The 20,520-nt window shown below is 40.8% G+C and overlaps 1 protein-coding gene across 1 annotated transcript in view; it reads left to right on the top strand.

The window, feature by feature from the left end:
• The first annotated feature begins 11,458 nt into the window (after positions 1-11,458).
• LOC132994603 (cadherin-12-like) overlaps positions 11,459-20,520 on the top strand; it is a 118,685-nt gene continuing 109,623 nt past the window's right edge. The window contains exon 1 of the mRNA XM_061065081.1: positions 11,459-11,952. The gene's annotated coding sequence lies outside the window, so the exon portion shown is untranslated. The remainder of the gene's footprint in view (positions 11,953-20,520) is intronic.

Here is a 20,520-nt window from a genome sequence, read left to right as displayed (position 1 = left end):
TAGTGGCTGTTGGAGGAAACCATTTGATAACGATGCCTCACTCAACATGACCATAAGAGAGGTCCAATAATGATGAGACCCCTTACTGGGCAGGTTGGACCTGTTTTGACAGGCCTAAGAAAAGTAGTCGCTGGAAAAAGTGTACAGTGAAAACCTTTTTTTAAAGTACCGTATCAAGTTGCAATGCCACATAAAAGCCACCAGCAGAGGATGGTAGCATTCACAGCAGAGGCTATTTATGTTGCCTGCTTCAGAAGGACTGGGTATGTGTTTTTGGATTTGCCTAAACGGGGGAAAGACATGCAGATTAAAATCGCTCAAGCAGCAGCAGCATAATGTGTCCCGCACCAGCCTGTTGACGACAGTGAAGGAAGCCTGTGATTTCCCTCGCCAACCAAACCATAAAAAATACAGAACATCAGAAAAACTTGATTTCCTTTGGTAAAGAGAGAAAATTGAAAATGCCCTTGCATGTAAGAAGATCACACAGTGTGTTTCCTCAAAGAGCCTGAAATATCCAAAGCTTGTTTCTGTGTTACTACGATACACAAATGTGTGTCAGAGGAAGAAGAAGAAAAAGGCACCATGAATTATGTTCACAGCCAAGGAGCATATCAAATGATATTCCACTATTAGCTTAAACACATTCAGAGGCAGCATCCAGTCCCAGTAGCCCCTGGTGGAGATTACAGAAAGCAGCGAGGTGGCATTTTTAGCAGGCGCCCACTCCATTTTTAGCACTTCCTTTTCTGATTTCCCTGCAGAAATTACACAAATGAGGAATTCCCCTTAATTTAATTTACCACACGTGTTGACCACTGATAAACAATGTATGCAAAATTGATTTTGCATATTAAGCCTATCTGGTGAATTGCAAAGTGCAAAAAAAGTGCACCACATGACATTACGGTTTTGATGGATTTATGGAAAAATCTGTTTTTGGGCCAAAACGACCACAGGCTTTTTTATGGACACAAGACGTGACTCAATATAAAGCAGCGTAACAGCTGGCAGATTCAGTGAGTGAAAGAACGAGCTGCATGTACTCTGATGTGTTTATGAGTTGTACTAATGAAATACAGCGGGTGATACGAGTTTATGAAGCTCAGTATGGATTCCCAAAACTTTAGGGTGCTTTATTACTCCTGATGGAAACAGCTCCTGAAGGAGAAGGTGAATGGGGTCATTGCGCTGTACTCGTAGCATCATTTTTAAATAATCTGTGTCTCCCGCTCGCTTTATCTGCCTCTCACTGTGTGTGCACGCATGTTTGTGCTTGCAAACCAATCCTGCTGAATATTAATTTAAGCCCCGTTTGCCAAGAATGGCGGGTGCAGCGGTGCTACAACAGCATCACTCTGGCTTTAATGACTCAGTGCCAAATAAATTAAACTGACAGCAATTTATTGACCCAATTTTTTTTTGTTTTTTGAAACAGAATTGCTGGAATCATCTTCTGCAGTAACAAATTATGCTTTGGATGGTAACTGCTTCAGAGCTACCTTGGATAGGTGTAATATCTCAGCTTCTCATGGATCATGTGCAGTGCTCATTATTTTCAGATTTTCTTCTTTTCACTTTTTTTTTTTCCTTTGGCGAATGATTAAATAAGTTGAAAAGCAGTCTGACGGGCATGAAATGTAGCCAGGGAAATTCTTCTTCAAAAGTGTCTGAGAATCTGTCAACTAACCTGCCTCTCAATACAGGATACAGGAAGTAACTAAATACTCCCTTAAAGTGATTTAAAATAAAGAACATACGCTTAATTAAATAAAAACACAATATGTTTCTATGGCTGTATTAATGCAGGCAAGTACATATTTTGGATGCTTTGAAAATTAATAATAAAAAGGACAACAAAGAAATTAAAGCTCACATTTTATACTCCTTATCAAGAAGTGTAAATAAGTCTCAGCACTCCACAAAACATGTCTCTGAAGTTTCTTGCCAAAAATCCACCCTGATCCTGTTTTTGATAATGCCTTTAAACCTGCTATTTCAGCCCTGCTCAGAACAGGCTGTTTCTGTGTCTGTAGCTTTAAATATGTAAATGAGCTGTATCTGACCACGCCCCCTCTCTGGAGTGGGCTTTCTCGCTCCATGTCCTATTGTTTACAGTGGAAAGGCAGACTCAGAGGGCAGAACAAACACCTAGCTGTGGGAGTGTCACCCATTAGGGAGGTGTTACTTCCCTTTATGGTTTCTTGAAGGAGAGATGATGGCTGCCTTCACTTTAAAAAGGGATACAATGTCCCAAAATCTTGTTTCCTACAACCCTGTTCTATGCAGATTCACAAAAATATAAATATTTTACATACTTTCTCCACTGACATGCCTCTCCTCGACTTTTGGGAGCCTCATCGTTATGCCATTTTTTATACTCAATATATTCATTGTGGTAAAATTATGAAAATGTTACTCCTTTTGTCAGGAGTTTTATCATTAAAATAAATTCATGCCACCAACAAGCTGTAATTTTGAAATATGTTTTTGATTTAATCTGAATAGAGGAACCGCATTAAAGTACAACCCCCAAACTAGACATAGCCTCAAGCTAAATGTTGTGGTTTGATATTAAGTTGAAGGACGAAACATTTTTCTCAATGTCAGCTCAACACAAACCTCATTTGCAAACAATAGCTTGGCAATCCTGAGGAATTTACCACATTCTGTTTCATGATAGAATATCAGTGGTTTACGTGGGAGGCTTTGTGGGAGAGGAGACAGATTCTGTTTTAAACACATCTGTTGATTGGCCGCACCGTGGGAATTCAGACAATAATAACCCCGTGAAGGCAGTGGGAGAGAGAGAGAGAGCCTGGGATGAAGGGGACCTAAATCCGTGCAGTGGACGAACAGGAAAGCCATTTCCCTGGCACGGTCCCTCCCTCGGAGATTACATGTCTCTCGTTTTCATCATAACATCCAAGTTGGCTTGCTACCATTAATAGGACAGCCCTCAGTACTTATCCCATCACATTGCAGCGGCCAGAAAAACAGACCACAGCGGAGCAGCTGTGTCATCTGCACAGTACTGAGGGTTCAGAAATGAAAGCAAACATGGTAAATTAAAATATACTTTTAAGATATTCAAATGATATGCTTGTTTTTTGAATAAGGATACAACTTGAAAATTATTCCACAGCTGCAGGCTGGAGCTAAAAAAAAAAATTATGCAGCCTGAGCGGGCATACTCTCAAAAGGCTCAAGTGCGAGGCTGTGGGCTGTGGGCTGCATTCAGGTGGACAGCAGGAAGAGGTAATATACTGTAGCTGCAGAGCACAATTCAGAGCCTGCGGTGAGTTGAGGCAGTTTCTGCACCACAGCCCCACCCTTGGCTGTTCAGCCCCGTCCTCGTTCACTCGTTCAATATACCTCCACCTCTGCAGGCTAGAGCCCATATAGCGGCCGCTTCATCTCTCCACAGCATTAAATGCGGTTCTTCCTCCCCACTACCCACTCCCAACCTTTTGCCAAATACTGGCCTGACAACACATCCCTCAGCCTTTGCAGCAGACAAGCAATATGGGCTCATTTTGCAACACGCCCAGGGCACTGACAGGAGTGGGCTTGTGTCTGCCAGGACTGATTACTTGGGAAAATTGCTGATCAAATTGTCACACCATCCAAACTTTTCAGGCAGTTTCTACTCCAACCTGCAAAATATCATAATACAGTAAATGTGCGACCCTGTTTTGTGGGGCAATTCCTGTGACCAAACCATTTTTGCAAAACTTAGCCCGATGAAATTAAATTGCAGGTGGATTATTTTACCCTGTAAAACCAATATTTTCCACCCATGTTCAATATTTTAAACCCCAATGGAGAATATTCTCCCTGCATTATTACTCTGCTTTTATCTCCAGCCGGAGGAAGAAAAAGACGTCATCAGGGAAACGGGCGCCGGCCTCTCTCAAATAAGCGTTTTTAATCTCTTTCATTAGGTTGGCATTACAGCTCGGAGAAACTGATTAGACGTCTCAATCCTAGTGGCTGCGCTGATCGTTGTTAATGGCAACCTGTATTGCAGGGGCATTGTCAGACCGAGTGTTTGGCACGCTCTGCTCAAGCAAGTCTTTCTGAAACACATGGTTGTTTTAATTACCCCTGCTTTCAGATCAATGCGGCGTGGATACTGTGATCAGCATTCTGCATTCGAGTTTTCCATTTATAAAAAAAAAAAAAAAAAAAAAAAAAAAAAAAACTCTCCTCGTTGTGCCTCTGGTCTTGATTGTGAAGAGCCTGTTTATGTGAGGAGGCTTAATCAAAGGTTCTTCTGCTCTGATTTAACACTTTGGATGTGGATGAGTTCTCAGAATCAAATAAGATTGTGTTCACGAGTTGAAGCGCTGCTCCAAGAGAATCTAAATGTTGTCGGGAGGTTCTGATTTCTGCTCCTGAAACAAAGGTTGTTTTTCTATGTGCGCGTTTTGAATGTTCCCTTTTTAAAATCAATGCAACATTCACATGGAGCCTTTTATAATGCAGTACAAATATACCGTCCCTTCATAATAAGAGATGAAATATGAGTGTGAAGATGTACTGGAAATACCAAAAAATCTAAAAGGCTGTAAGACAGAAAAAAAACAAGAATAGAAAGAATGTTAAACATCAAAAATAAGCGCCCGCCAGATACAGAAATCCTGGGGCCAATACTGACTGCGATATCTGGGAGAAAAACCCTCAGATACAGATTCAGTATATCTTTCTTAAATCCATGTTCGATCTGTAGAGATGGATGGATATAGATATGCCCATTCATTCCTGCTTGATAAACTTCCAGTGGCACACCAGCGCTTTGTACCCTCGGGTATTGAAGCTCTTAACAAGCTTACCCTCTGATTACTGTTCTACTGTTTGTGTTTCTTCCTGTGTTGCTTGTTTTATATTTTGTGTATACTCGTGTACCAACTGTGCAAGGCTGTGGCAACAAATTTCCCCCTGGGGGACAATAAAGTCTTGTGTTGTGTTTTATTGAAACCCAATTCTTACATAATGTTGCTTTGGATCAGCTGAAACTGTAAGATCTTTAAGAAGGATTCTTAAACATCGCTTTGGCAGTTTGTGTGTGCCTGCAATTGTCCTGTACAAATGTTGTATGAAGACCAGGAAAGGGACTACTAAGGAAACGTGTATCTTGAGTATCTGTGTGTGTGCTGTTTTGGTTTGTGCAAGGTTACATTTATCCGTGTTTTCAACCTCAGGTGTTTACTGTAGGGCAAAGTGAGTGCAGCTGATTTAATTTGCCTCAGTATGAAATGTGCTATACATATAAAAATGAAGTGAAGTGTATCGAATGATAATCAGGTTCTTGCCAATTGATTATTTTATCATAACAAACCATATCAGTCCAGTATTTTTGATCTAAATGAAACGACAACCAGACCCCAAGAGCCTCAGCTTCTGTATCCTGTTATCTGTTTCAGGATTGGAGCCTGTGTCCCTCCTGCTGGTAATTGCTGTAAGTCAGAGGAGGAGTAGGCGGACCGAGGCTCCAGATGCCCTCTTCTGGGCCAGACCTCCCTCAGGACAGGCCGGTCTGGTCTTGAGCTGCATGATCCGGTGAGAGGCAGTCTGGTGATTCCATTAGCTTAGCCGCTAATAAGAAGTACACCTGGGTCCTTGTTGTCCTGCAACACATCCCCATCCATTCACCCAACGGCCCTCCCCACTCCTCCTCCCTCACCGCCGTCACGCTCCAGGAAATAGAGAGCAGAAAGGGGAAAAAAAGAATCTCCATAAATATATTTCTTTTGACAAGCCTCAATAAATCCACCCCAAATTAGTTTTTTTTAAATAATATTTGGACCTAGCTTGATATACAGAACAGCTGATCCAGGTTTGTCTTCCACACACACCTTCACAGAGTGCCTTGACATTCACTACTCATTTATATCCTTGCATATATACTGGAGGTAAAATGGATCTTTAACACAACCCTTGTGGGCAACAAAACCTATTGCAGTTTAAATGTTTCAGGTAGGGGGGTTGAGGATGGAATTTAGAGATCCTTGCAGTTTCTTGGTACAACATTCAGATGAACAAAGCACACACCTTCCCTCCCATTTCCAGTCCCTTTTTTTTCTATGTACCTTGCCAAAAAAAAAGAAAAACAGCAAGTTTGCACTCCAATCTCTTCTTTAATTTGCCAAGCAGAGACATTTTAAAGCAAAGAAAAATGAACGTTTGCACTCCTCTGGTGGCCAATTAAAGTTAACAGATAAATCCAATGCAATTAATTCTGAATTATTACTGTGCATTAGTTTTACAGTGTAAATACTCCCTCAGCTTATTAACTATTCACAGACATAATTCACTGCAGTGTCTTTTGATATTTGGTACGTTTTATTTCAATATGTGAATCTGATATGTGGACGCTGCTTTAGCCCTTAAAAACACAAAAGGAAATCGAGCCTATGTGTTGCGCCTTCACTGCTATAGTTACCTAGTTACCTGTTTTAACACCCACACCTTTAACACCACATTAGCCTTTATTTTGAATTAAAAAAGAAAAAGGTTGTTTTGTTTTTCTTTCAGCTGTTGTCAGGACAACTTTGGGTGCTTGTCAGCCTATTTTCTCTTCTTCTACATCTTTGTTTTGCTGATTAAATGTATTTGCACGTGCCTTTTTGCTCTCTCTCTCTCTCTCTCTCTCTCTCTCCCTTTCTATCCTTTGCATGCACGCCTGTGCAGGACACTTTTGTGTCACACGCAGCAGTGGGGCAGTATGAAATGCCCTGATTGACGTCTGACTCGGAGCATCCGTTCCACCTCTCGCTTAGCGCAGCCTGTGCCAAGAGGATTAAAAATGGAGTCCTCTAGGGCCACGCCATGCCATCTGGACAGGGTTGATCTGGGAGCACGGTTGTCAGCCAGGACTGCTGAGTGTATAAAACGCTGCACAACTCCAGTCAAACACAGCTCCACAGCTTTAGAGAATCACAGTGTATAAAAAAAAAAAAAATGCAGGTCATTTAGACTCAATTCAGGGTTTCTTTTTTTATCCACACTGCGCTGCTTTTATTTTGCTTCCTCTGAAGACCTGAAACAGACTATTTTTATTTTACTTTTTTCCCCCCGCACTATTTGATACGTACAGACTGCTGTCAAATCAAACGAGAACAAAAATTAGATAATTGGCCAATTGGAGTGAAAAGAGAAGCTTTGAAAGTGAAATTGCATCATAGTTTCAAATGTGTTGCTTCTCATCTTCAGATTTAATGGTTCACATGAGGAGATATGAAGCTATTTTTACAGGTGATACTGTAGGAGACAATTTGTAAATATTCATCATCCTTACTGGAATGAAAGTGGAGAAACTTTTTTGCCTTGAAAAGGAGGGAAAAAAAGAGAATATTGTTCCAGCATGACTCCTGTCTATCTCCAAGACAGTCAAAATGAAATATAGAGAGGACTAAATGCTAATGCCTCAATAACCTTTTCCATAGAGTGATGTGTGCCACCTTTGATTCCCTCTGCCATATCATGGTCTAATTTTAAAGGTTAAAGTCGGTGGTTTTCTCCTCAATATGCCAGAGAGAAGAAAGATGACATCTGTGTTCCGTGCTGCAAGACGCCGTGCATTAAATCATGCAAAACATGAAAATAAAAGAATTTAGGTCACCGTCAGCGACAACTGCCAGACTTCAGAGAAACCCCTTAAAGTTTTGATGTTGGGATGATGTAATTCTCTCTCCGTGGTGATCTCTGTTGGGAATTGCGGGGGAGGTGTCGGGGTTCTTTTATGAGCGCTTTCTCTTTGAGAGGTTATGGGTATTAGCAGGATCCAGCTGATGCCTCCTCTTCCAACTGGATCACCCCGCCCCCCTAAATCCTGCAATCCAGGCAGTGCCCCCCTTCTTACCCCTGTGATATATCTACTCTTTTATAACCAGCATTTTTAAAGGGGCATTACACAACCTCAACAATGTGCACCAGCACACAAGGTAGCACTGTAACCCTAAAATAATACAACCAACAGGAGGGCTCTGGTGCTCGGTGTTTGTGCAAAGGTCTGGGGATTAAATCGTTTAATTATTATTATTTTTTTAAATCATCAGACTGCTTAGTCAGACACACTTGTATTTCAGGTTACAATGAAATCAATTAAAATCTGTCTTCATTTTTGACTATCACTTTTATTTCTGGGGGTCCTGGGGGAGCTGAGCTTTGGGGGGCTCCAAGGAAAAACAGTTTGCAACCACCAAAATATACAATACAGCTGTTGTATTTCCATAAATGATTATAGTGGGATACTTAGAGTGATCTCATATTATTAAGAAAACACACCCATAAAGTATGTTTAAATGATCTGAGTAAACAGGTAGACTGCAAACAGATTAACAGGATTTGATTTGAACCTTCACAATTATTGCTACATGGAAATCAGTAAACAAACTATTGTGGTATGTAAACTATCATTTAATATAAAATGTTTTTGAGAATTGATACAGCGTCATAAAACCTGTTACTGTGCACATGTTCACCTGTATTTTGGTTCACCGCTGTAAGGGAACAAGAAATCAGGCCAGAGGTCAAATGTGTAAAAAAAGAGCATATTGCTTTGATTGAGTTGAAAAGTCAGGGGGGGGGGGGGGGGGGGGGGGGGCGATGGACATGTCTAGGCTTGGGTATAAGGTAATACGGTATCTTGCAGTAATTAAATCAGTTTCACTATCGTTAAAAAAAACACACAAAAAAATGCCTTTACCGAAGCAGCTTCAGCTGTATAATACTGCCAGGGAGGTCAGAGACCCCAAAATGATCAAGTGTGATGCTACAAAGTAAATCAAATCTTTTACTCAGACCAGGTACTGCGAGTGAACTATTAGAGCTGATGCACCAACACACAGAGGAGTCAGCAGAGAGAAGTCTCAGAAACAAAGAAGTGAAGGAACATAGTGACATCCATAGCAAGCTACTGCAGAAAAATGTAAAAACATAACACAAAAGACGCTTCTCTCTTAACATCGTTTCAATACCGGCTTCCTCCCATAGGAGGCTCGATAGGTGAATTGGTGACTCTAAATAGCCTGTAGGTGTGAATATGAGTGTGGCTGGTTGTCTGTCTCTATATCTCTGTGATTGACTGGTGAACAGTCGCCCAATGACAGCGGAGATCGGCTCCAGCCCCACCGCTGCGACCCAGACCGGGACAAAGCGGTAAAAGATAATGGATGGATTGTTCTTGATATGTATGTTTTACAAATATAGCCTTAAAAAATAATCACTGACTATTTTCCTCCTAACAATCTAAAATTGTGACTTTTTGAAATATTTCTGAAGCATTCAAACACACCCACACTCACACACAAAAAAATAACTTCCCTCCAGGGAAGGTTTTCCTTGATTATGTCTCACACTGAAAATAGAAATGATTGAATGCACTCATACATCATAAGTCAAGGCTGAAACTGAAAAGGTTTCTTTGCCAGTCTGACATATTTCGCTGTTTGATTGGCGTGCCCCGTGGCTTGCCTTAAAGAAGAAAAAAAATGAAGAAAATCTGCACCAAAAAGACACAAATTATTCTTATTTTGTTTCTAAGGACGGCGACGTCTGTGTTTATCTGCCAGTAGTGTTGCCATTGGGTATTTACCTACATAGCTGGAGAGTCAATTTGCATAAAGAGAGGCCAATCAAAATAATTTATCTTAAACGGCATTAGCATAAAGTAATAAACGTCATTTGCTTGGTGTGGTGTAACGCTAACAATAGCAGCCAGCTGTTCCGCAGCTTATGACATTAAAAGAAGAGATAGCTGAGCATTAGCTTCCCTTCTCAAATGTGACTATTTGTCTTAAAGTATGGAAACAAACTATCTAACTTTAAATCATGCCTTTTTGATATTAAGGGCCTAAAGTAAAAATTACATATTTCAACTTTCCCATAAAGCAGATCAATAGTATTTTCTATTTTACAATATTTACAGAAAGCCAATGAGTTCCACAAATAACCATCCTGTAAAAGCCTACAATTTTATCGCATCATGGTCAGAGCTGGACGCATGTCCGTTTATCAAAAAAAAAAGTTAATTACCTCCACTTATTTATGAATACATTTTAACGTGAACATTTGTTTGAAAAAGAAAATACTGAAACCTTGAATTTGTGGTCAATTCAGTTAACGCTAACGTCCAAACTCCTGCTCTTACACGTTAAGATGGATCACAGACATCCTATTTAGAGAGTTTAGTAAATAAAGTGATAAATGGCCACCTCTGCCCTGGGGGCTTTTATTGTGAAAAGCTTCTTGCCTCTGCATGACAGTACATCCGGAACGCCTCTAGAGTGAAGACGAAGATGATATATATATTTTTAAAAAATGCTGATATTTGTAGATTTTCAAACAGATCCGTGTGTAATTTTGAGCTTTCTCAGTCATCATGGCCACTTAAAAATTCAAATCTTTTGTCAATGCAAAACTATTTTGTTTTGTTGCTTTTTGAGGTTATACCCGTTAGCGTTAGAATTTATGTTCATTTGAGTTCATTATAAAAAGCATAAAGTAATTAACTGCTATCGAAGTGAACAACTTTGTCAGAGGTTAACAGAGTAAAATATTTTTATTAACTGTGCCCACCTCTGCATTTAGTCGGGTATTGGTAGTAAATAGTCAATGTAGAGGCTTAAATATACTTATATACTTGGTACATAATTTGATGGGGCACGTCTGCCCTAAGTGATGACGCTGCAGCCAAAAAAGCCAGCTTAAGCAATCTACTGGAGCACTTCCAAAACTTGTTCTCCTCATACGTCACTTAGACCCCTGAAATAAGTAAGTACGAGCCCATGGTTTGAAAGTACCCCAATTCATCCTTAAAGGAACAACCTTGTTTACATGTATGTCACCTTTCCCCTGCTGGCTCAGCTGTCAGTCAAACTAAAAGTAATGGAACCTGACAGCAGCGCACCCTTGACTTCCATGCCTCACAAACAAACCTTCCACACAACATACTCTGGAGGAACCCCCGAAACTTTACACGTCTTATAATAAGATCAATTCACTTTATTTTATTTTTTTTACTGCAGGGAGGGAGAAGTTCTCTAATTTCAGCGGGACCTGCAAGAACATGCAGCTCTGACCAAAAGAAGCATAGCAAAGTGTCTCTCTGATTAAAATATCCCCACTGACCACAGCGTGCACCACTGGCTCTTTCTGTGTGTGTGTGAGTGTGTGTGTGTCATTGGGGGGGAGATTGGGAGCTGGGGTGCTTGCTAGTTGGCTGTAATCTGCTTGATGATGAAGATCCCCCAGCGCTCAGGGGACCTGACGAGAGAGAGAGGGGAGGGGAGGGGAGGGGGAGAGGGAGGAGAGGGAGGAGGGGGATGAGCGGGGAGGTTTGCGCTACTGCTTTACGCCAATGCAATCACGTCCGTCGCTCGCCACTGAGCCGGCAGCGCTCACAAACCCTCTCTCGCTCCCCTGAACATACTTCTCTCTCACTCTCTCATACATGCACACACACAACCCCACACACACACACACACAAGCTTCTTTCTCTCACTTCAGCGCTCTCTACTCACTCTCTTGCTACTCTCGCTCTCTCTCTCTCTCTCCCTCACTCAGTCGTCATTCTGTTGCCGCGCGGACACGCTCCACTTTGGCTCCAGTGTTATTTCTCCAGCTATTTCTGAAGCTGTTGTCACTCTCTCTCTCTCTCTCTCTCTCTCTCTCTTTCTCTCTCTGCAACTCAAAGCGCAGAGCGCATACACTCACTCGAGCATCCGTTTCTGTTTCCAGCGTGTGGGCTCAAACTGCGCACAGCGAGCGGGGATAATGACAGAAAGGCACCAAAGAGGAAAGCAGGGTGAGAGAGGGAATTAAAAAGAGGAGTAAAATAAGAAGCAAAGGAGAGAGAGAGAGAGTCTGCTCTTGCGACAAAGGTGCGAGGACAGTTTGATTCAGTGGATTAAACTGGCTCCGGCTCTGCTCCAAAGTGTCCCACTAAAGGTAAGCCTGCCCTCTTCTCTCTTCTATTCCGCCTGTGGGCATTTCACATGGCAAGTTTTCACATGAGAATTTTTTCAAACTCTGCTGCTTTTCTTGCTTTGAGCAGTCGATACACATTTGAATAGCTTGTTGACAGATCACAGAAGCTTCTCCGTCTGGTTTCTTTTATTAGTGTCATTCCCTCGACAAACACGGGTCGGTCTAACAGCTGGTTAAGTGTGATGAAATGTGCTTCAGTTGTGTCCTTGACAACGTTTCAAAGCGAAAAAGAAGTTGCGAGCAGCAAGACTGCCCGTTGAAGTCAGAAGGAGCGCAGACGCCAAGGGTCTCTTGTGCCTTTTTACCCCGACATGGCTCTCAGAATGAAATGAGAATTGAGTTAAGTGTCAATTAAAGCAGATTGGTTCACATGTCAGGCGACACTTCACTCTGGATGGGCTGACCCCATTTGTAAGTCTGATTTATTTTAATTCATCTGCATATAAAGAGGCTGTGTAGCTTCGTTTTTTTTCCAGCTGTGTGTTGGAGAGCGATCAACACTGATTATCACACCATGGAATGGCAAGTGGTTTTGGCAAGTTTGGTTCTGAACTGCCAGCAAACTATAAACCTTTTGACCGCATTTCATATATGTTCTCTTTGCTTTAACTAAATTGATAGTCTATTCTACCTCTCAGATAACTGTGTCTGCTCAGTAGATGTAACAGATAGTGGAGCATCTGTTTACACAGCACCCTGCTAACAAATCGGTTTTTAGTCCGAGCACACAGAGTCTGATGGCTCAATCGCAGGCTTGGGATTATTCCTTTTGTTTGCACACAGTGTATATCAGCGAGATTATTAGTTGGTAAAGCCATTCTTGTGCTGTAGAAGGGGGGATTAGAGGGAACAATCTGAGGGGATATCAGAGGCTTGACGGAGTCTGATTCGCTGAGAAACATGGGATCATGAATGCAACCTTGCCCCCGTTCTGCAGTGGCAGATGCTCATACGGATGAGGCAGAAAAAAGGGGAAGTATAAGGACAACAAAGTATGGAAATGTGCCCTCGAGCGATGCTGAGCTTCATCTGCAGTGATGTATGCATCTGATTGTTACATCAGCAGTCCCACTGCAAGTTGTTATAGCATCAAGTTTGCATCTTTTTTCAATTCTCAGGCACAATTATCTCAAGTGCTGTGTTGCATCAAATCCATCTAGAGCAACTGGCAGCCACATGGACAGAAACAGACATAATCCAAAGCCTCTTTGCCCACTTTATGGACTTTAAAACCAACGTGCACCACCAGAAATAATGCAGAATACTCCCTAACCTTTCTTAGTATTTGTGGAACATTATTTCAGAGCTGCCTTGTGAATTCTAGGACAAAGTCAATCCCATCTTCTCCAGCAGATTAAATCAAAAAAAAAAGAAGAAAAGTAAGCCTTAGCCTTCCACTACTTTAAGCACATCTAATGTAACTCACTTTAGTGTCAGAGGGAACCGAGTCCTTCTTATCAGCGTTCAGCCGCAAACACCTGCTTTGGAATAATCAAATTATGCTGCAAGGAGTCCACTTCCAGAGGAAAAAGAGTGGCTGGACCCTTTGAGTACACAGAGGCTACTGTGCAGAAAATGAGCATTCAGGGCATGCAGCCACCAACCACTCAGGTATTATAACTGCATTAGAGGGGATAAATGAGGAGACACGCAATATACTTGTGGTATATTAGGTGAGGACAGTGATACTGCCTGGCTCAGGTGCACACCATGCCAGAAAAACTATCATCTATCCAGCGACAAAGTGAAGCTGTAGAAAGTATTTTTTGTCATGTTGTCGACCGGTTTGAGGAGAAAACTGACTTTTCCAATCAAATATGTGAGGTTTTCTTTTCTCTTCTCACTCGTACAAAAGCTGCACACTTTATGTGCTACCCTTGATGGGTGGAACTTGTCTGCAAGGACAGCAGGAAGCAGCATCCTGTCATATTGTGTTATTGTGTTACATGAGATTGCCTTGTTTCACACTGGGCAACGCTGCCTTCGATTCACAGATTTTATCAAGTCTCATTTCTCGCTGGCCAATGAAATTACTCGAGCGTGTGCAGTTTTCCTCTAATGCATTTAGTAACTTGACTCGTGAGTCATACAATTGATACACTTTTATTTTTTGACAATTTGTGATTAATTTATCTCAAACAAAAAGATAGCAGCACTTTACTTCAGGAGACAAGACCTTTAAGATCCATGCTCATACATTGTTTTGCACTTAGTGATGGATTATGATTCATTGCATGGGCTAAAAATAATAATTAAATACGTTGGCTCATTTTCACCATAATTAACGAACCAATGTATCATTAAAAAAATTGAATACTCATACAGGGCAATTCAAAACCTGCAACTGCTGCAGCTCGGGGGACACATTGGGGTGCCGATATCAGATGTTATCTGGGAATATCAGTCCATTACATGTGTTTTAATATCAGCCATTTTATCCTGATAGGTGCTAAATAAAAATAAAAATGTACAGATCATATAATAGAGAGAACAATGAAAGTGCGGTTATAAAAATGGCATTATCGTGTACTTTGTGGAGGGAATTGTCTTCTGACACTGTTGTTTTTAAGACTCTTGGCAATGTCTGCAGTGTATGTAGCTGATCAGATGTGGTTTACACTCTAACTGACCATTTAATAATGTTGGTTTTCTTTCACTTTAAGAAATCTGCTAGTTAGACAGTATCAGGTTTGGCCTATAAATCATGTGGAAAGGTGTATTTGCAAACAAGCGTATACATACATTTATGTATCTAATATCTGCAGGAATTTTAAAAGTGAGTGATTTTTTATTTCTCACACTCACCTTGATAGTCACAACAACGGAGAATCATGAGCTAAACAACATGTACCTCCCTCCCACTCCTGCATCTTTGGTAACTGGTGATTCATTTCTCTTTAATTTGTCTAGAAAATCCATTATCATTGTAGCTCTAATGCTAGAATTGTTTCATCCAAGCTCATACATATTCTTGTATGAACTGATGGAGTCTGGGGCACTGTGTCTGACCAAAATACTCCAAAGTATCGGTCACAAAGTTTGAAATGTTCATGTGGGACCAGTGGTGAATTCAAAAGCCAAGGCAAAATGTTCTGTTAGCGATTTCCTTCATTGCCTGACAGATACAGATCAGCCACAGCTAGACAGCAAGTCCACTTGTCAGGTTGAATCTAAAGTCTACCCACTCTCAATGCCTTTCTCTCCTCTGACTGTGTCCATGTAAATTTAATGGAAAGACTGAGTGCTTCACGGTAAATTACAGTACATGTCCACTAAGCTGTCGTCATCTCTCTGGAATCCGCTGCACCGTTTGATTAGGCCGAGCTGTTATTTATGGACCGACTGCAGCTTTTTTTTTTCCGTAAGCAGAAGTACGGCGATCAGTCATGCGGATATGCCACCTATCACTGGGTTTTGAAGCAAGTGTCCATCAAGGGCCTTGGTCTTAAATAGAATCAATACTTGAGATTATTTGGAGTCTCCAGACTCTCTTTACCTTGGGCTCTTCAATCTCCTCCTCTACTCGATGGACTCATTTTGACATCATCCCGCTCTAAATGAGGTGTGTCTGAGTGTGCATATTTGGATCTATGAGTGTGTGTATTTCAGGGAGAGCAGAGTGTGTCTGTCTGTGTGCATCTCTGCAGCACCATAAGATGTAATAAGCTAACTGTCAGAAACTTGCGTGCACAGTTTAAGGCATCTGAATGCTAATCAGAGAGCGGATTCGGCTGTCTGCAGTCTCAAGAACGATCTCAGATGAAACTATTGTACTTGGATAAATGTGCTTTTGTGGCAGGCGGCAATTTCTCCCACAACAAGCTGCACTCTTGCCAAGACCCCTGCAGACCCATACAACAGGGCTCTCCCTGGCTCTCACACAATCATCAGCAACAGTCCTAAACATCTCGGATTAAAGTCTTGCCGTGATGGATGACTCTCAATCTCCAGGAGATATTGTGCACACGCTTCTTCTCTGAATGATGGGCGACTCCTCTTCACTTCACTTAGCAATTATTTATATAGATTTGTCTCTGTTCACTTGTCAGCTTTTTTGGACATGCTGTTTCTTCCTGTCTGTGGGTAGAAATACTCCACAGAGGGGGAAAAAAAAAAAAAGAAAACCCACCACAGTGTCTGCAGCCGACTGATGCTTAGGCGTCTTTTCTGGAAAGGAAGCAAATATAACTTTCCCTGTGGTATATCCGTGTTGTTTGAAGTAGTGGTAGAAATAGGAGTGGAAAGGATGCAGTTACCTGAAGAGGACAAGACGCTTTGGCCCCATGAACACACTACAGACACTGTCTTTGGACACAGTTTGAACACAGATAAGAACTTGTATATGAGCACGGCTTTAGCTTGTCTTAGAATGGCCACAGTACAGATTTCCCAATAACATTTTGTCATGATTGACACATGGCAATCACATCGCCTGGTTCAAGTGAAAAACCTTGGACAGTTACTTTTGGCTTTCTATTTTTACCATTTTTTCTTTCTATTTAAAAAACTGTTATAACTAAAAGGGGAATTCAAATGTATCAATCAAAGCAACATCTTCCCTCTCATGTCTGCCGAAGTGTATTTGAGTGACAGATTTTTAATGTTCAATTGCTTTTACAGTGTTATTAATTTACAGTAATTAGTTTCAGTGATAATGAGGCATTGGACATTAATTTGGCTCCTTTTAAAAACCTATTTATGAATGAATACTGAAGAAGTGCTGACATACAAACGACCTGAATTCTGAGATTTATTTTATTTCTATTCAAACATTATTCAACAAGGTAATTAACCCATTGAGATTTAATATTGCTTTATTTTCATTCAGACTCTATACCAGACAGGTTAACAGTAGAAGGAAATTTGATTGGTTCAAGACACTCAACAAATAAAAAAATACATGCATATGTAAAAAAGGGAACAATAGAAGAAATAAATTATTCTGTGAAAATACAAAACATGTAAATGTAAAAAAAAAGGATAATCACAGAGTATTGTGAATGGTATTTGTATGAAAAATCAGTGAGGTGCATGTATGAACACACTGTGTGATAAACACTACATGATTAAGAAACAGTTTGAACAGAGTAAAGCTCTGCTAATAGTATTGCCAGTTAAGCTGAGGTATCAGCGAAGGCTACTGTTTAAGAGCAGCAAAGACATAACGATGAATAGTAGAAGTGCATTTGTGTGTTTTTTGCTTTTTTTTCCGAGGGCTATCAATCAATCCATCAATGTGTATTTGTTTTCTGCCAGTTCAGAACAAATGTTAACTCAAAACACTTTACAAAAAGAGCAGGGCTACATCGTACTCTGTGTTGTATTATTTATAAGGACCCAACATTCATCCACCATGAGCGCAGCACTAAGCAACATGTAGCAAAGTTACAGTGGCAGGGGACAAAAATGCTTTTTAACAGGCGGAAACCTCGAGCAGAACCAGACTGATGTTGAACAAGCATCTGCCATAACTGTGTTGGGGTTGAGACGGGATAAAGGGAGAGGAAGAGAGAGAGAGTGAGAGAGACGGATAGGGTCGAGCAAACAGGTGAAAAAGTTAGAGTGTAATATCGGAGCAGTGTTTCTCCATCACAGAACATCATTTAAGGCGGTGCTGGAGAATTGTCTGACACTTGGACCAACTTCATTAGCCTTTAAACAATTCCACTTTTCTTTTCCTTTTAAGATTTTTAAAGGAAAACTCCAGATTGAGGTTGGTCCATTGTCTCTCCTTCCGTCACTTTATTGACAAATTGTCTTTCATGTGTGTTTTCAGCACTGCGGAGCAAAGTCTAAAAATAGCCAAGAGAGACCCTGTGGCCTCGGTGCCTTTGAATACATTTGGGCCATCCCTTTGAGACATCCACCACAGATTCTCAGTCAACAGCAGGCGGGGACGGTCTTGGTGAGAAAAATCACTGGAGGCCAAGCGCAGGCACAAGTACAAGCAGATGATGGAGGGTGCCTCTTTGCCAATGCCTTTGCGCCTCTATTTATAAAGTTGTTCTTTGTTGTCTACGCAGTTGGCAACAGCGGAAAATCTGTTTTTTTTATTTGCTTGCCAGTATCAGAAAGAGAGGCAATTAGCGGGTTATACACACAATCCCGGTCCTTTGCATTTGAGATGAAATGCTTTGGATGTGACACGCACTCAATCATCGTGGATCCATCCATCCAAACAACAAACAATCATCTCTGGCTGGACTCCACTCCAGAACCTTAAACACAACCCCGCCGGCACCCCATGGCAACTTGGGAAAGATTTCCTGTCACACAGGTGAATGACTATTAGTTTACTGACCCTAGAGGTAGAGGGAGATTGTAATGATTTTTAGAGAGGGTGCTTGGGGGCCTTTCATTATGAGCAGCACTGGAGCGCTCCTGCAGGAAAAGTATGAGGTAGGAATAGATATGGAATACTCCATTCTGTTGAATTGATTCAATCCTGCTGATGACTTCAACGCTATTAGCATGTCATATTTTAAAAGATAATGGCTTAAGGGGATCAATGAAGTTCCTCAATGCTTATTTTAACTTAATTTGGGCGGTGTGGTTGCAGTCCGTTGACCCACCTCCATTATGAAATGATATAACCATCACTTAGATGAACAACTACTTCTAGATGTTGGCATTGTGGCTTTCTACGTATTGCCTCGATTAGCTTTTGAGTTGTGTAGTCTTTAAAATGCTGACAAGTGGCATGAACTTGCGATCAGAAAGCCCCAGAAATGGAGGTGACGGGTAACAACTGATCCTTTGGGGCGAATGTACCCAATCAAAATGCATCCACTAAAAATGTTTTTTTTTTTTTTTGTTAGTTTTTTTCCACCTATAGGCACAGATTGTTATCCTTGGTGTGTAACAACTTTAAGGAATGGGTCCCTGAAGAGTTTGACCTTTTTTGTTCAGAGCAGGGTGTTGTTGTTCGTTAACCAGACATGACAGCTACATTGCTCTCTTCAAAGCTTCTGTACAACTTTGACAGAAAAAAAAGAGAAATTTCATTGTGATTCTATTTGTTCCACCAATGTTGTGTTAGTTTTGAACAAACTGTTGTGTGAATTTGTTTTTTTTTTTAATGGTTCGTTCCGAGACAATAGCACAAACAAACAAATGGATCAGAGCAGCAGTAGTCGAAGAGACCAACGTAGCAGATGTTTCTTGTTTTAATAAAAAAACTTCCCTTCATAACAAAGAGGTCTCTCTGTTGGGATACTTTTCAAAATGTTGGTAGTTTCAAAATAAGCTATTTTAGTTGTTCATTTATTGGGCTTAAAATGTAAAATGTCATTGTCAAGTCCAGTGGAAAATGTAATGTGTAGCATTTGGAAATGACATGGAGAAAGTAAGGTAAGGCTTAACAATGCAGCATGGTTTATCATCGTGTTACAGCTATCTATTGAATTGTATTAAGTCTCTGATAAGCAATGGTTGTGTTGCCCTTATGAAAGAGGTCTTTATTGGAAATATGCAGCCTTTCCATGTCCCTCTCTTTAAAATATCCTCCTGCAATTATTTCTGTCCTCTACTGTATGTCACATCACATTTTCACTTTTATCCATCCATGTCAGAACTCATCTCGGTTTCATTTAAAGAAAAATGTGCTCCTTAAATCACATCATCTCCCAGCACGGCAGACACCACCTTCCTGCGAAGTACCTCTCAAAAAGTATAACATTTCACATTTTGCTTAACACACTTGAGCAAGTTATCCTCCCCAGCATATAGACTGCTTTAAATTCAACCCGAGCTGCATTAATGTTTTAGTCTATTTCCCAGCTGTTCAGTAATCTTATCACAGAATCTCACACCAAATTCATGTAGCAGGTCAGACCTGGATACTGTGGTGCATACCATAGTAGGTAACCTAGTCTATAAAAGAAAATGTCAAGTGGATGGAGAACTCCTCAAAATTATATTTGACTACAACATGAAAGAAAAAGGATACTCTACTGAACAAACTGCTCTGTATGTAAGTTTTAATTTAGAGCCGGTGTGCAGAAAAAGGCTTGTGAAGGTGCCGAACTTTAGTTTTAAGTATTTACCCATGAATATCTCTCCCTTTGGTATCTCCTCTTAACATGCCAGAGAGGAAAATTACATCATAACTTACTGGAGTAGAAGTCAGGCTGAGCTAGCACAGCAGTAGGGAGATGTTTTATATGGGAGGACGGGAGCTAACTGCAAAACTCAGCTGCTCTTACCCATGAAATATCAGACTGCCTATTTGTGTAATTATCAAAATTCTGGGTCTGTGTATATTAGATGAGACTGCGAGGATTGTTACCAACCGCTGTTACGATGGAGGTTTCCCTCTGTGAACACAGAAACATTAAAGTCGCTTTAACGTCACAAGATACTTTTATTACTGATTCATTTCTCATTCTTGGGGATTTTTGCGACAAACACAACCGATTGTGCAAATCATGGCCGATACTAATTTGATGTTTAAAATAACAATTCAGCCGATTCAGATTTTCTTTTATCATTGCTTTTAATTTACTCGCTTGGTGTAGGATTCCCACAAAG

The sequence above is a fragment of the Labrus mixtus genome, chromosome 19 (assembly GCF_963584025.1).
Source record: "Labrus mixtus chromosome 19, fLabMix1.1, whole genome shotgun sequence".
Classification (NCBI taxonomy): Eukaryota; Metazoa; Chordata; class Actinopteri; order Labriformes; family Labridae; genus Labrus; species Labrus mixtus.
The sequence above is the reverse complement of the archived record's forward strand: the minus strand, read 5'-3'. Positions and strand labels throughout refer to the sequence as shown.